At 41.4% G+C, this 15,576-nt stretch overlaps 1 protein-coding gene across 5 annotated transcripts in view; it reads left to right on the top strand.

The window, feature by feature from the left end:
* The first annotated feature begins 911 nt into the window (after positions 1 to 911).
* Positions 912 to 15,576, top strand: part of fynb (FYN proto-oncogene, Src family tyrosine kinase b) — a 68,664-nt gene continuing 53,999 nt past the window's right edge. For 2 of the 5 annotated variants that reach the window (XM_041975854.1, XM_041975852.1), the window contains exons 1-2: positions 912 to 1,048; positions 1,147 to 1,370. The gene's annotated coding sequence lies outside the window, so the exon portion shown is untranslated. The remainder of the gene's footprint in view (positions 1,049 to 1,146; positions 1,371 to 15,576) is intronic. The other 3 variants (XM_041975849.1, XM_041975850.1, XM_041975853.1) reach the window with 2 other exon arrangements.

Raw genomic sequence — 15,576 nt, 5'->3', positions numbered from 1 at the left:
GGTTCCAAACTCTGGGTAAAGATACTCAGAGTTGATTGAACCAACTTACTCCAGCTGTTTTGGAACCAAAAGCTCAGAGGTGCTCAGTTCAGAGTAAGTTAAGCCAGAGTTTCTTTTCAGACTCAGAGGTAGTTTAACCTCATGTCTGGAACAGGCCCCTGGGGCCTTTATTGGTATCATAAAGTTCTGTCCAGTCTGAGTTCTCACCTCATGTTGTGTGAACCTAACACTCGTACTTTCTAAATCTAAAATCCAGCAGGGCTGGAAATTATCCAAATATAACTCAAGTGTTAAAATCTATAAGCCACTGAAATCTAAATTTGACAGTTTTATGTGTGGTCTGTTGGTTTTTAGGCCACACTGGTACTATATAACTACAACCATGCTGGTGATACAACAGTTACTGTAGTTAGAGCTGTTTCCGCCTGTAGTAACAGCATGTGGACAAAAGGTGGCGCCCCAGCGTTGAAAACAAACCCAAAACTCCACTGCAGCTTTTTGAGTAGTTCATCACCTCAGTCACACCAAGCAGAGAAATGAGCCAGAACATAAAACTTTTCTTAAAAGTGGACCTTTAAAAGTCTGACATAACATGACTCCTGCCATTTTCTTCAGTCTTTGTAACCCCACTGTTAAAAGTAGCAATAAAAGTATAAAATTTCCAGGTTCTCTTCTCCTGTTTGAATAAATTCATGCTGCGCTTCACTGCCACAGAAAATGTTTTTATACGCCAACTCACTTCCGCCCCGCCTCCTCATCTCTTTTCTCTCCTTTGATTGGAAGGTTTTCCTGTCACTCAAAAGACCGGCTCCGTAGTGTGCTGTTTACTGACCTTTGAAAACGTTCAGATTTTGAGCTCTCAGTAGAGAGCGACAGTATAGCGCAATAGACTAAACTAAACTTCAAAATAATTTACTGCCCATTAGCGGGAAATATTAGCGGATACAAACTGAAAAGTAATTTTTTTTAACAAAAATAACGCTACTGGTAGATAGCAATAATATGTCGTGTAATTTTAATACATTCATTAAAAATAGTGTACGTTAAGGTGAGTTTTGTGCCGTTCTGTCTTTTAAATCTAAAATTTTCCCGCTCTGATAATAAAATGATTAATGTTTCAATAATTCTCCACGTTACCTCGCTCAGTTATGGTGGGGTTGTCAGATTTCCGACATCCAGTGAAGGCATTCATCAGTCTCATTGTGGCCCTGCGGATCTAACGCCATCACACGCAGCAGCCACGGCGTCGCGAGCAGCGAGGCGACGGGACGTCAAGCCACCGCAGCAGCGCAGCCTTTATCACGGTCCACTTTTTTCATCCCGGAGGCGATGGAGCAGCGAGGTCTGGATTATTAGTTACCTCTGAAACCGTAAGTGGCCATGTTTGTCTACTTTACCCATCATCCAACTCGCTTCTTTCCGTCGAGCCGAGTGAATTACTTTGATTTTTCAGGTTTTACTACCATTGGTGTTTTTTGGATGTTTAGCCTGTTAGCTAGTTGTGGAGCTGAGGCGTCGGCTGCTTTTAATGTGATGTCCTGCGTCCATTCAGTCAACTGACACCGTTACTCAGCCTCTCACTTTGACAAAACAGAAGCGGAAAACCATGGACGTCCCAGTCATTCATGGAGGAAAGAGATGTTTCTCATCATTTAGGGGTCTTTTCGTCCTCACCAGATTGACGCATTTAGTTCTGACCCTGTTGTTTACCATGCACTCCTCCCTCCCTCCTCTTCTCTCATCATCAACATGTCCCAGTGATGCTCAGTGGAGTCAGATGAAGGACACGTGCTCACGTGAGCCACTGTTGTTACCTGGGATGCTGCAGGAAAACATGGCTCCTCACCAGGCTGTGTGGGATGGAGTCATGTTAAATCTGGTTCTGGCTTGGTGCTGAACTTCCCAACAAGTTTTGGATCTGAATCTAGCTGATGTGCACAGTGCTGAGGGACTATTGCATGTAGATAAGACTTCCTGTGGTTCTGACCCCTTTTCTTCTCATTTTCTTGGGGTTAAATACTCCGAACAACTCTGTTTCCGTTTTAAACAATAGAGGCCATCCCACTAGTTTTCTGTGAGTAAGTTTTCTATGTGACCGATCGAATGGCTCGGATGTATTGTATGTAGCACTGAGAGCAGCCATGAAACCACATTACTTTCACTGAAAACCAGAGGATAACAGCCTAGTTCATCTAGGAAAGAGTAAAGCGATCCTGGGAATGAGTAAAGTCATATCTGACAAGGAACGGTGTTACAGCAGAAGGTAAAAGTGAACCTGAGCAGGTTTCCAGGTGTTTAATAGAGGTGTTACGCAGGTAAATATCTCAGAAAGCCATCGGCCGATGATGATGATGATGATGATGATGGTGATGATGATGGACACCTCTATCAATGGTCAGAGTCAGGAGGATCCAGGGATAGCCCCACATTCACCTTAGAAACACCATGAGGGTCCAGAAAGAAGTGAAGCCTGAGATAGTCTATGATAGGAAGAGTGAATCCTTCACTCTAAAACCTCCTTCATCTCCATGGAAACCAGCAGGACCTTCATGATTCATGTCAAAGGCAGAGTCGTAGGAGAAACATTAGCAGAGTTTTTAGAGCTGGAATCAAACTTTTCTCCACAAACATCAACAGTAAGACCTGGTTTCTGGTTCTGGCTGCTAGCTCCAGAGTTTCTGTCCCACAGCGATGAGACAGACGTCTCTGTAACCAGCAGAGTCTCTGCTGTCATGTGACTCCTTGTTTGTGTGGAAAAATTAGCAGAAGCTCTAAAGTGGACAGAGCTGTTCTCCTGGTTTTCTACATTCACATATAACTGCTTGGGGTTTGAACTGTTTTTGGTTTGGATGCTAATGCTTGGTAGAGTCTTTCAGCTGAGTTTCTCTCTGTCATGTTGCTATGCTACATGTTAGCATTGCGGCTTCATAGGACTCTAATCAAGAAGAGGTTAAGAGCTTCTCTCTTTATTTTTGGCATCATTTAACAGTGCGGTGCCGCAGCTTTTGTTCCAGCTTGATGATGGAGAGGTTATGATTCCCTGGAGAGGAGGATGATGTTGGTGTTTAACTTAGCTGTGGTCATAAGGATCTATTAGTCCTCCCTCTGAGAAACAAACTGCTTCTCGAGCTCCAATTTGCTGTGCAGTAATTTGATTAAACCTAAACTGGCATGTAATAATGTTTACACTGTGACTAAAAAGATTAAAAAAGAGCCTTCTGATAATGAAATCTGACTGGATTTATGTTGAGGGCTTTGGTGAATTTTAATGATGCATATTCCTGAAAAAATGAAGTACAGCAGGACCTTGTGTATCTGAAATGTTGGACGGTCTTCAGCTCAGACTGTTGGATGCACTCTGCATCTGCAGGAATTCTTTTTGTAAACAGTCAGACAACACGTGTCTTAAAGAAGTGACTTTTTAATTAAAACAAATGTGACAGGAGATCTTCCAGTTTAATGGATGGACTGCTTTCTCGTCCATCCCCAGTTTTCCTCTGCAGACTCCTCAGTGCTGCCCCTTCAGTGACACGTTTCAGAGATAAAACAGGGTTAAATGTGGCGACTTGCTCAACCCGTGGCAGTTTTCCTTTGAAGAGGGTCAGTACTTGATTTTCCTCCACCCAGCTGACTAAAGCAGCATTTTCTCAGAGTTACTCATTTTATTACAAAACTAAAGCGAAGGGTTTCTTTCAGTAGAAATAAAGTTCTAACAGAGTGTTGGTGTTAGAGCGTCACCACGATGGGCGAGAGACAGAGACCAGAAAACGTAGAATAAATCTAAAAGAAAAAAAACTTTATTTTACAAGATTTTTTTTTTTCTAAATTATATTTATGAAAATGAAAAAAAATTATAAGTGTATCTATCAAGTATGACGATTAGATAAACATATTGTTTAAATGATTGTGTTTAATTATATACTTATTAATGAAATAAAAAAGATAAAAACTAAATTATCTTTATAGAATTTGACAAATATAAAGTTATCAAAAAATGTATGTAGATTAGATCAAATATTGTTTTATTGTATTTTTAATTAAAGTCTAAAAAGTAGATAAATTGATCTAAAAAATCTAGAGATTAAATAGGAAAATAATCTAAATTACTGTTTAATGAAAAGATGAATGAATTGTGTGCAGTTATGTATAATTTATTAAATAAATACTTTTGAATAATGTTTTGAAAGCCGGGGAGTGTTTGGAAAGACTCAGCTATGAAATGAAAAAGAAATGAATAAATTTAAAACCATGAGCGGTGATATAAATAAATGTATGGATAAAGTCTTCTGTCTGTGACCAGCAGGAAAACACCCGGACCTGGATTAGGTGCTCCTGCTGGGTCTCCTGCTGATCAGATCTGGCTGTTTTGTAAGTGGCTGCAGGATGGCGTCACATGGAGCTTGTGGCGGGTCAGATGGGCCCGGCTCATGCGTTTGGCTCTGGAGTTACAGTCAACAGCTCCTCTGTGCTCAGCATCACGCTGAAAGCACAAAAGTCAGAAAGACACCATGACAATGGTGCGCTTTGTGTCCCGAACACAGAAGTGTGCCCTTTCTGTGTCTTTTCCTGCCTCTGTGGCCTATTCGAGGCTAAAAATGAACTTTCTGTAAATGTTGATGAATGCAGGCTGTGACGAAGCCGTCGGGAGGTACGATGACTTGTGACGGCAGAGGTTCGTATCATCTGATCACCTCTGAGTTCCTCCAGCATCCCTCCATCCCAGCTGCTGGTTTTCCAGTCTGTTGATTGAAACCAGGAGTCAGACGTGTTGGAAACGAGGCGTGGAATGAAACTTTGTAAAATGGGGCCCTGGAGATGTGCTTCTTCAGGTGACACATCCTGTCACGCTGATCACATCATGCACGTTTGCTTATCGGCCGTGCACTTCCACTTGCTGCAGCTCAGCTTTCTGTTAGCTTGAAATGTGCAGAGTCAGCCAGCACCTGTCGACGGTGGCTTCCTCTGGAAAGGATCAGAGTTGCTCGTCTGCAGCCACGAGAGCAGTTTACAGATATTCTGCCACATTTTTAAATCTCCCCTGAATTCTCTTAATCTCTCCAAATTCACTTTATTCTCAAGTCCTTTTAGCTTCATTCAGGAGTCCCACGGTGCACCAGAAGGCCCCCTTTCGTATTGAACACGAAAAGATCGAGCCAAAGTCCTTTAAATCATCCATTGTCAACCGTTCTGCTGCTGAGGCGTGGCGGGGCCAGCAGTGGGTTCCCTCTTCTGACAACTCCAGCTCAGCTGCTTTGTGGCGCCACCGTGCATCAGAAACGTCTTTCTGGCTTTATTCCAGCCATAGATCTGCTTGATCTGTGGCTGCTCCTGATTGGACATTACCATCAATCTAAGCTCTCTGATTGGTGGAAAGTTTGACAGGAAGTGGCTTCATCATCACGTCCAGGTATAAATAGAGGTCTCTTAGCAACACTAATGATAGTGATGTTTTTATGATAAAATGTTATAAATAACAGCGATAGTGCTCAGGGGCGCTGAGATGTAGTGGAGTGCTATAAGTTAAAGGGTGTGACATCAAAAATAGATTATGTTCAGGAACTGTTTATATTTATTAAAGAAGTTGCATCCTGGTGTTTCTGTCATGTGGGATATGATTCATGGTTGGCCAGCTGTTGTTGTGTCATAAAGAAAAATAAAAAGAAATCCCTCCCAAGGTCCATGACACAACAACAGCTGGGAATCCATGAATCATATCCCACGTGACATTTCTGTCTGCATATCAGTTTTTCCTGAAATTTTAGCATTATAATGTCTTCCGGTCACAGGAGCAGGTGGATATACTGTACACCTGGATGTCCTTCATTATTTATTAATGACATGTTTATCCTGATATGCAGGCTGATAATAGTTTGGATGCTTTCTGTGTGCATTAAGGTGGCGACTCGTGGTAACGTGCTGGGCCTCCACCAGGCTCTGTAAAGACTGTGATGTTGCACACACACACTGAACTTACAAATTTTTCTGTTAGACTCAGGACTTTATTTGCCATTTGCTGAAGTACAGCTGTGCAGTAGCATTGGAATACACACACACACACACACATTAATTAATTAAATTCCCATCACTATAAATGTGTGAAACCACATGAACACTCCTTCTATATCTTTAGGTTTTATTTCTGTCTTTTGATCCCAACATAAAATAAAACTAAGTAGATTCCATCTAAATCTCCTCTACTGTGTTTTAACTCTGGATTTCTCTCAGAGGAAAAAATGAAAAGGTTCCAGGACCTCTGCCTGCACTTGGGAGGCTACTGGAAGCTACATTATAAAAATGCTTTTGAACATTTCTTAGAAAGCAGGAAAACATCCAGCTAGCTTTGACTTCCAGCTGCTGTTTGACACATAAATATTACTGGAACAGTGGAAATAAAGACCACATATCTGGAATTAAATACGCCTTCTTCTACAGACCATCAAACACTGACCAGTAAAAGACATCGACCCCATGCCCGGTCGGTTGTCTTTGAGCAGACAAACTATCCGTCATCCGTATAATTTAACCTTCAGTAAATGAACTGGTCACGTTGCTGTAAGTCCAACCAGAGTCGTACAGACTTATAAAAATAACAGGAGAACATTTGATGCCAGTGTTACGTTAGATAAACATCAGCATCATTTAACCAGTTACTGAACATCTGTGCTAGAAAGCTGCTGCTTATCCACTTAGTTTTAAAAACATCTGTCATGATACCAGTGCCTAAGAAGACACCTGTGACATGTCTTAATGACTGTCGGCCAGTGGCCTTAACTGTTTTAATGAAAACCTTTGAGCGACTGGTGTTGGACTATATTTAAAGGACAGGTTCCTGTGTCTGTGTCTGTTTTGCTCTGAACTCTGTATATGAGCATTTGGATAAAGGAAAATCTCATGCAAGGATGCTTTTTATAGACTACAATTCTGCTTTTAACTCTCTGGCTCATGTGAAGCTCATTTACAAACTGAAAACTCTTGGACTTGGTGATGCCATTTGCAAAAGGATTTTAAACTTCTTTTTTTTTTCCCAAAATTAATGGCTGTGTCGCTGATGAACTTTGTGTAACCACTGGCTTCCCACAAGGTTGTATTTTAAGTCCTTTGCTTCTCACTTTGTACACGTATGACTGTGCTGCTACTCATCCTAACAGTCTGATTGTCACGTATGCAGACGACACCACTGTAATCAGTCTGGTCAGTTCAAAGGATGAATCACATTACAGGGCAGAGGTAGAAAATGTTGTTCGCTGGAGTGAAAAAAACAACCTTGTTTTGAACACTTCTAAAACCTGTGAACTGGTTATTGATTTTAGTCAGGATTAGAACAACGTGCCTGTTGTCACTTATGATTCTGAGGTACAAATGGTTGATAGATGTAAGTTTTTTGGTGTCACTCTCTCCAAAGATCTGAGCTGGCAGTCAAACACTAGTAACATTGCTAAAAAGGCTCGCCAGCGTCTCTTCTTCTTACGACAATTAAGGGAATTCACTCAAAACAAAACTATCAGTGTGGTATCGAAAGTCTTCTTACCAGCGCTATCACTGTGTGGTTTGGTAATCTCACTATAAAAGAAAACTTTAAACGGAGTGGTTCGCTCTGCTCACAGGACAATAGGCTGTGACCTACCTGTTCTGGATCATCAATGATGGCTCTGGCCACCCTGCTACAGAGATGTTTGACCTCCTGCCCTCCAGGAAATGATATTGCGTTATTAAATGCACTACATCTCATCGTACTAAAAGTTTTTTTACTTTGACTTTGAACAATGCACTTTGAAATACCTCAGACTTACTGTTTTAGTTACCTCTTTTACTGCTATTTATTTATAGTGTTTTATTGTTTCTTAGTATTTATGCGTTTTAGGATGTGTCCATGTGATGTATTTTTTTTTGGCTTGTGTTTTGTATGTTTTGTCTGTTTAAATGTTGACAGTGCACTTTGAGCTCTTTGCAACTGTTTTCCAATGTGTTTTTTTATACTGCAAATGGCAAATAAACTGAACTGAACTGAACTTATCCTGCCGGAAGTGAAACATGGTGGATGGATTTCCTTTTTTATGTCCTGCTTTACAGGCTGCTGAGACGTCCTGCACCATCACACCTGCCTCATGTTTTCAAGAAGCTAAGAAATCCCACCAGGATTATTTAATCCGTTAGTTTGGGGGGAATAACTCTTCGTCTTTCCTATGAAAACACGGTTGGAAAACAAAGCAACACAAGCGCTAACACATGCATGTTCTTTACCTTTGGCAGTGGCAGAGGTGGTAGAACAGGTCGTCCAATGACCGGAAGGTTGGCAGTTCGGTCATCTGTCGTTGTGTCCTAATGAAATCAAGTAATGACGACCGCTTGGGATAGACATCCAATTAAATTGGTTTAGCTGACTATTGGGAGAATTAACGATCGATTTTCCATTAATCATTAATATTTTTATATTAAAATTCAGTATTCAGTGTCAGTATTCAGGTTAGATTAAAATGCAATGAAAATAGAAAAAACAGCATGTTTACTCACTGAGATCTTTAATACAAGATGAAGAATTGTTGTGGCAGTTACAGTTAGTGAACAACTCAACAACGGAGTTTCACCGTGTTTTGTGTGGCTGGATAAGGCGTTGAGTCGCGAGCACAGACTGTATATAAAAGATGGACGGAGCCTCCGTGAGGTCACTCGTAGGTTTCTGAAGAGCGGAATTGAAGCTCATTGGCGGTTCCCACCGTCGCCATCTTGGCAGCGTCACGCATGTCGCCATTCCCGGAAAATCCAAAAATGGGCAGAGAGGTGGAGCTGAGAGGGGGACTGTGAAGGCAGGGTGGATGATTGACACCCATCAAACTCCAGCTGCCTGTAGCTAAAAGCTAATCGAGCTAACTCCAAGCAACAGTAGCTAACCAGCTAACGGAGGTAGGCGGGCTAAAGCTAAGGGCACTGTTAGTCGGCTAAAAACAGTGGTTGTGCTGCACTCTCCCTTCTTTCCGTGGATATTGGATACCCGTCAATCAAAAGGACACGCCCCTAATTATGCTGAATTTCAGTATTAAATAACATCTAAACGGATGTTGTCATGAAGGTAAACTTGACCTATTAATCCTAAAATGTTTTTTGTACCAGGCTTTAAACATGTTTATTTCTTCTGTGAAGTTGGTATTTTTAACCTGGGAGTCTATGGGGATTGATTCTGTTTTGGAGCCAGCCCCTAGTGGATGAGAAGTAAACTGCAATTTTTTGCACTTCCGCAGAGGCTTTACATTTTACCGGCCGAGGCTGCCGCTTGGTCGCGAGGCCCATTTGCTCCTGTTTCCCTTGTAGTGCATTGGTAGTGTGGTGCTGTGGCTAGTAAGTTTACTAGCCGCTGACATTACCCAATATAGATACAGTCAAGATTTCATTCATGCAATAACTCAGTCTTCAAGTCCCTCTTGCTCTACAGTTCCATTCATTTTCTCAGCGAGGTGACCAGCTGTATGTCGGCCTGGCAGGCTTTATGAGAGCAGGACCGTTGAGTTAATTTGCCCGTCATCACTGATGTAGTGGCAGGTGATGGTGATGTAGCTCTAAGCTGTCAAAGCAGTCCAGCAGTCAGGTGCTTAGAGCAACTCTCTCATCTTAGCTCAATTCTATTAACAACTCCTTTAAATACTGCCTCATAGCAAAATTCATTGCATTCCTTCAAGACTCACACTACGCAACAGAACATGCATTAGTTGTAATCTTAAATTCTTAATGATCAATTAATAAGTCATCGATTAATTATGCCTATCCCTAGCAACTTCCCTAGGTGTGGAAGTAGTGATCAGTCCATCAAAGCATAGCCATCAGGGCACATGGATGCACATTCACCGTGGGCTGCATTATTATATGAAACACAGTATAACTTCACACAAATCTGTAAATTCTGCAGCCTGAAGCTGTGAGCTTTTCCAACATGGCTGTTATAGAAACGGAAAAGCGCCCTACTTTCCCCTTTAGAGACGAGCTCTGAAAGACGCCACATGTAGGTGGCTGAAGGCGAGCTTTTTGCTGAGCAGTATGTAAAGCAGTCAACCATCACAGTGGAGGCTTGGCTTGGCTTCCCAGCGGGGTGAATCCGGTTTGGCCACCAGTGTTTGGTGGGCTGGTCGGTGTCACAGAGACGAGGCTTCCTGCCAGTTTCCTCTCATCCTGCTACATCTCATACAAGGATATAAAGAAAGTGAATGAGGGGAGGAGGCCAAGTCTGTGTCCATAAGAAAACACTCTACTACTTCATTAATCACAGAAGTTCATAAATCTGTCCAAGTACCCTCTGTTTATTTGGTTTAATTCATGTTTGTTGCATTATGGGAAATGTAGGAGGATATGGAGTTTTAGAAGCTAGATCAGGTCAGCTCTGGAGCTTCTGTTTTATCTGCAGTGCAGTCATTAAAAAAATTTGATCTTCGTAGTGGGCTTCGAATGACCTGGTAGAAGCTGAAATTTAGTAAATGTCTGGAGTTAATGCTCTCAGCTGCTGAGTTTACCTGGTTTAGGAATGACGGATATTAATGGCAAAGACTTTTCTTCTTTACTGGACACCTTGGGAGTGTTGATAGCAGAGACGGGGATTCAGATTCGAGTCGCACGTAAGCCGCATTTCCAGTGACTTGAGACTCGACTCAAGTGACTCGGCCGAGAATTTTCTCATGCACCTGAAACCTGCATTTTATGATTTTTTTATATGAGTAGGGCTGTCAAAAATACCTCCTTTACAGCGGTAACTAATTTATGTAATTAATTGCGTTAATATTTTTAACGGAGAGGCAAGATGGAAGAGATGAGCCACACTCTTATGCAGACAAATCGTTCGGTACACGTGCGCAGATCACCTGGTATGCATGGACTAAACTGGATTTACTCACAGATGAGTTTACTTGTACATGATGAGTTTTAGACTCTTAATGCTGCCAGAAGACTCACAGCTTCATGGTGCGTTTAAGTGCTGGTGGAAAGCTTTCACAGGATTTCCAGTTATTTGAAAGTGGGAAGGATGCTTTCTATATGGATGGATGGTTGTCTCTTTACTTTCAGTCTAATAACAGTTATTAATATAAGTGACTTCTGGTAGAAAACAGTTAATTTATGATATTATTCTCCTGTGTGTAAATAAATCATGCAGCTCTATAGATTCAGCATCAGAAGTTTAGAGAAATGCTTCATGCTGAGTTAGCGCTGCTTTAACTTACTGGAAAGTCTTGTAATGTCAAACTAGATCTTGATACTCCGGAAATGACTGACAACACCAGCAGCAGCTCTGGTCCTCCTGACTGAACACAGCAGCACTTAAAATGACTTTAATCCAATGTTTTTATTCTTGGCTACATCACTAATAAATAAATGATGTAGTCATTAATAAAACATTTTGAGTAAAGTTCAACTGTTCTCTGAACTCAGAGGTTTGGGTTTGGGGTTTCTCTGGGTTAAACTCTTCATTAACAAAACACTGATCACTCATGAAGTTGGGATGGATTACGTGTTGGTGCTTTGCATGTGAGGTTAGTTGACACATTAGGTGACACAGTTGTATGTACAGGCTGCTACGACGTCCTGCAGGCCGCTGTGATGTCCTGTAGGCTGCTGCCGTCCTGCAGGCTGCTGTCGTCCTGCAGCGCTCTGAATGTAGTCCTTCCTCCATAGATCCCGTTGTCTGCAGTTTAGAGCAGAATAAGTTGGCCTGTTGTGTCCCACTTTGTCATGCGACAACGTTAACCACCCAGCCACAAAGTCCCACTCTGGCAGCAAAGCCTGCTGGGAGTCCAACACCATGTCTGCAACATCCAACGTGGGGGAGTAGAAGCTATGAGAGCAGACGTGGGGAAGCCAAATGACAATTTTCTGCTGCTAATGAAGACTTAAATGACATGTTTGGCTCACACTCTGAGGTTAGTCGCAGTATTTTGGGACACACAGTCCAAATGTCCAAAATAGATTCTCCATAGACCACATATGTCAAACTGGTCCAGCAAAGGGCCGTGTGGCTGCAGGTTTTTGTTCCAACCAAGCAGCAGCACACCAGATTTGACTGATTCAATCAACTGATCTCAGTCTTCAGACAGCTGATTGGTCAAACTGTGTGCTCTTGGCTGGCTGGAACAAAAACCTGCAGCCACACGGCCCTTTGCTGGACCAGTTTGACATGCCTGCCATAGACTCTCCATGACCTCCAGCTGAAACAGCAGTTCTGCTTCTGGTTCAAAACTTGAATTCTTGTGGTGAGTTACTCACATCCTGCTTCATCAGGACGTGAAATTCATGGTGATTTACTGTTATTCATGTGAGAACACCAGATAAAAACCCAACATAAACCTCTCATCCTGCTGTCCTCATTACCTCAATCATTTCCTTTTTTGTCTTTCTGTTGGTCCTGTTTAACATCTGAAGAGACGCAGTAGTGTTCCCCATGTCAGGTTACTGCTGGTCTGTTTCAACCAATAACAGGAAGTTCTCATGTCAGACTAACCTGAAGCAGCTGCAGGTGTTTGTTGCATCACATTGCAGAGGCTGCATGCTCTCGCAGCATCACTTCTGTTCCACTCCAGCTGTCAGCGAAACCAGAGGGACAGATTAAATTAGATTAGAAGGGCTGAGCTTCAAAGTCAGATCAGCAGCTAATGGCTTCCAACATGTTTGGCAGCGGTGGCGGCTTGTCTTTAGTAAATAAAGGCTGCACGGCGTGCAGTTATCCCCGGCCCTACCGCCACACAATGACTCCTCTGTTGCTTCTGCTGTCAGTCAGAGAGCTGGCAACCTCTGCACACTTTATCTTCCTGGAAACACAAGTTACCATGTGGAGCATCAGAATCTAGCTTTTCCTCCCAGATCTGAGACGGAAATGAGCTTTCTATGAATGACTTCTGCTAGTTTTTATTAATCTCTTTTCTTAACCCTTAAAACTCGATCTGGTCTGGTCTTGGTCTGCTTGTTTTTTTATGTAAAGTACACATGGCAGCTGAAGCTTTTAATCCCAGTATAAACCAGTGTGTAGCCGCTGTCAGATTGTGAGGTAAAATGATGTAAAATGAATGTATGAATAGATATAGCAGCATAAAGGCCGACCAGAAGAAGAAAGCAGAATTTATTACTAACAGAACTTTGTAGAAATAACACACAGATCAACAGTGACCAAACCTTTTCTCATCTCATCGTTCTCTCAAGTCTTTCAGGATAAAAAATATTGGCATTGAAACAAACACACAACAGAAACTATTTCCATGTTTCCACTTTTTCCTCATTTCCAGTTATTCCTGCTACTATTTACCTGCTATCCTCACTAAACCAACTCCAGCTCAGCTGCTTTGTGGCGCCACCGTGCATCAGAAACGTCTTCTTGGCTTTATTCCAGCCATAGAGGAGCATTATTTTTCTTCTTTTCACACACACATAGAACTTTCTGCTCACTGGTTGATCTTTGGCTGCTCCTGATTGGACGTTACCGTCAATCTAAGCTCTCTGATTGGTGGAAAGTTTGACAGGAAGTGGCTTCATCATCATTTCTGGGTAAAAATAGAGGTTTCTTAGCAACATAGTAGTGATGGGGAGCTCTTTCTTGGATGTGACATAAATGCCTGGAAACTTGGTGGTTTTCCTGGAAGAGTTTAAAGGGTTAAAAAGGGTTGAAAACTTAACCCCTGGTGGATAAATGAGTGGATCTTTGTGTTAGGGCTGTTGTGGGAGGCTGTCTCCTTTTTTAGATATTTGGTTTGAGACTCATTTCAGTGGAAACCCGACATCACTTCCTCTCCAAGTTTCTACATCTGATTCAGATCATGTATCAAATCATTCAAACCATATTTCTCAAAAAATGAAAAACAAATCCACCACTTCATTGAAACGTGTTTAGCTTTATTAGTTTATCTTTTTCCATTTTCATAAACAGTTTCATGGTCTGTCAGTCTGTTTGTCCAGGTGAATGTAAAACTGAATAAATGAGACACTTCAAAGTTTTAGTGCAAAGCTCTCCGCCATGTTCTGACCTGCAGAATCTGTAAATCTAAACAAATCTCAGCTAGTACCTTCCAGGAGGATCCTTCAGCAACATCATACTCTTCATCTTTCTACCGTAGACCTAGACCTCTGCAGGGGGAAAAGACTGCTGGTCCAGTTTCTGCAGAACCAGAGTCTCAAGTTTCGGGACTTTCAGTTTAAACTTCAGGAACTTTTCTGCTGTCATTTATACTCGGTTGTCATCCTCTGACAGAACACCGTTAACTCTCAATAATCTAATTCCGGTTCTGTTCCTGAAGCAGCAGCCTGTGATACTGAAGAAACCTCCTACCGATCATGGTGGACGTCTTTATTAAAACAGAGGGGGGGGGAGAGTCCTGTTAGTTCAGTTCTAATGACCTCGCTAAGAAAACCAACAGGTTTCATCAATCCTTTTTGATTTTATCCTCCATCCTGCAGGAGGAGACAGTGGAGAAGGAAACCTGGAGACTTTCCAGAACATTTCTGGAACAGAACAATAATCAGAATTACATTCGTCCAATCTGGAAGGAACAAATCCATGGACCAGTTTTCCTGCATCACTCTGAGACAGGACCCCCTCATTCTGGGAATGTTACGTAGGTGGAGGAAGGTGGTCCTAGAAACCAGTTTTATTTGTGAGTCAAAGAACAGGTCCTAGTCCAGAGCACCTCTAAACTGTGGTTCATCTTTCTATCCCTGAAAATGAGGGAGGATCAATCTGACGTTGTGTTTTCGGCTTTGTGACCTCATGGCAGGAAAACACCAGATTGTATAGTTAGGCTGTGTGTCGGTACGGTGGCCTGTAAGCTCCGCCTTATCAGAGTAGACTGATGACTAAATCTGTAGCTGCCTTCAGAAATGAGAGCATCAGTTAAGCGGATCGGAGGTACCTCATTATTTCAGATTTCATTTAGAAAAATGGAATATTTACCTGTAAACCAAACTGCCAGACTGCCCCCCATTTAGATGTTTCTACCAAATGTGATGCCCACATTTAACCCTGTAACGCCTGAATTTAGTTACAATTACAGTAATATATATATATATATATATATATATATATATATATATGATTTAATTTTAATTAACATTTTAACAAAAGAAGAAAAAAAAAAATAAAATAAAAATCCATAAATAATTGTAAATAAATACAATGAAACTAATTGAGTGTTATGTAATAAATAACATGCATAATGGTAAATAAAGTAAAATATTTAGATTATTAAAATAAAAATAAGTATTGGACAGTATAAAAATAAATACAAAATATTAAATGAATAAGTAATAATAAATAAATAAAATAATATAAAGTAATTAAACCATTTGAAAAAAAGTCTTTTTTTTTTGTTTTTAAAGCACTGTCCTGTTCACATCTGGATCAGTGCAGTGGTGTGTGTGTGTGTGAAGGCAACACCTGTGCGCTGTGTTGTTTTCTGGCACAAATCCTAAGTTCACCATGCTGACATGTTTCAGGTTGTTTTTCTGTGGATTGGATTATTACCCAAGCTGGACACATCTGTGTTCACCAGCTTCTTCTGTGTCTGGATAACCTGTATATTGTCTATAATCCATGATGAGAAGAGTTGACGCTGATGGAGG

The sequence above is a fragment of the Melanotaenia boesemani genome, chromosome 22, assembly GCF_017639745.1.
Source record: "Melanotaenia boesemani isolate fMelBoe1 chromosome 22, fMelBoe1.pri, whole genome shotgun sequence".
Lineage (NCBI taxonomy): Eukaryota > Metazoa > Chordata > Actinopteri > Atheriniformes > Melanotaeniidae > Melanotaenia > Melanotaenia boesemani.
This window is presented reverse-complemented; position numbering and strand designations above follow the sequence as displayed.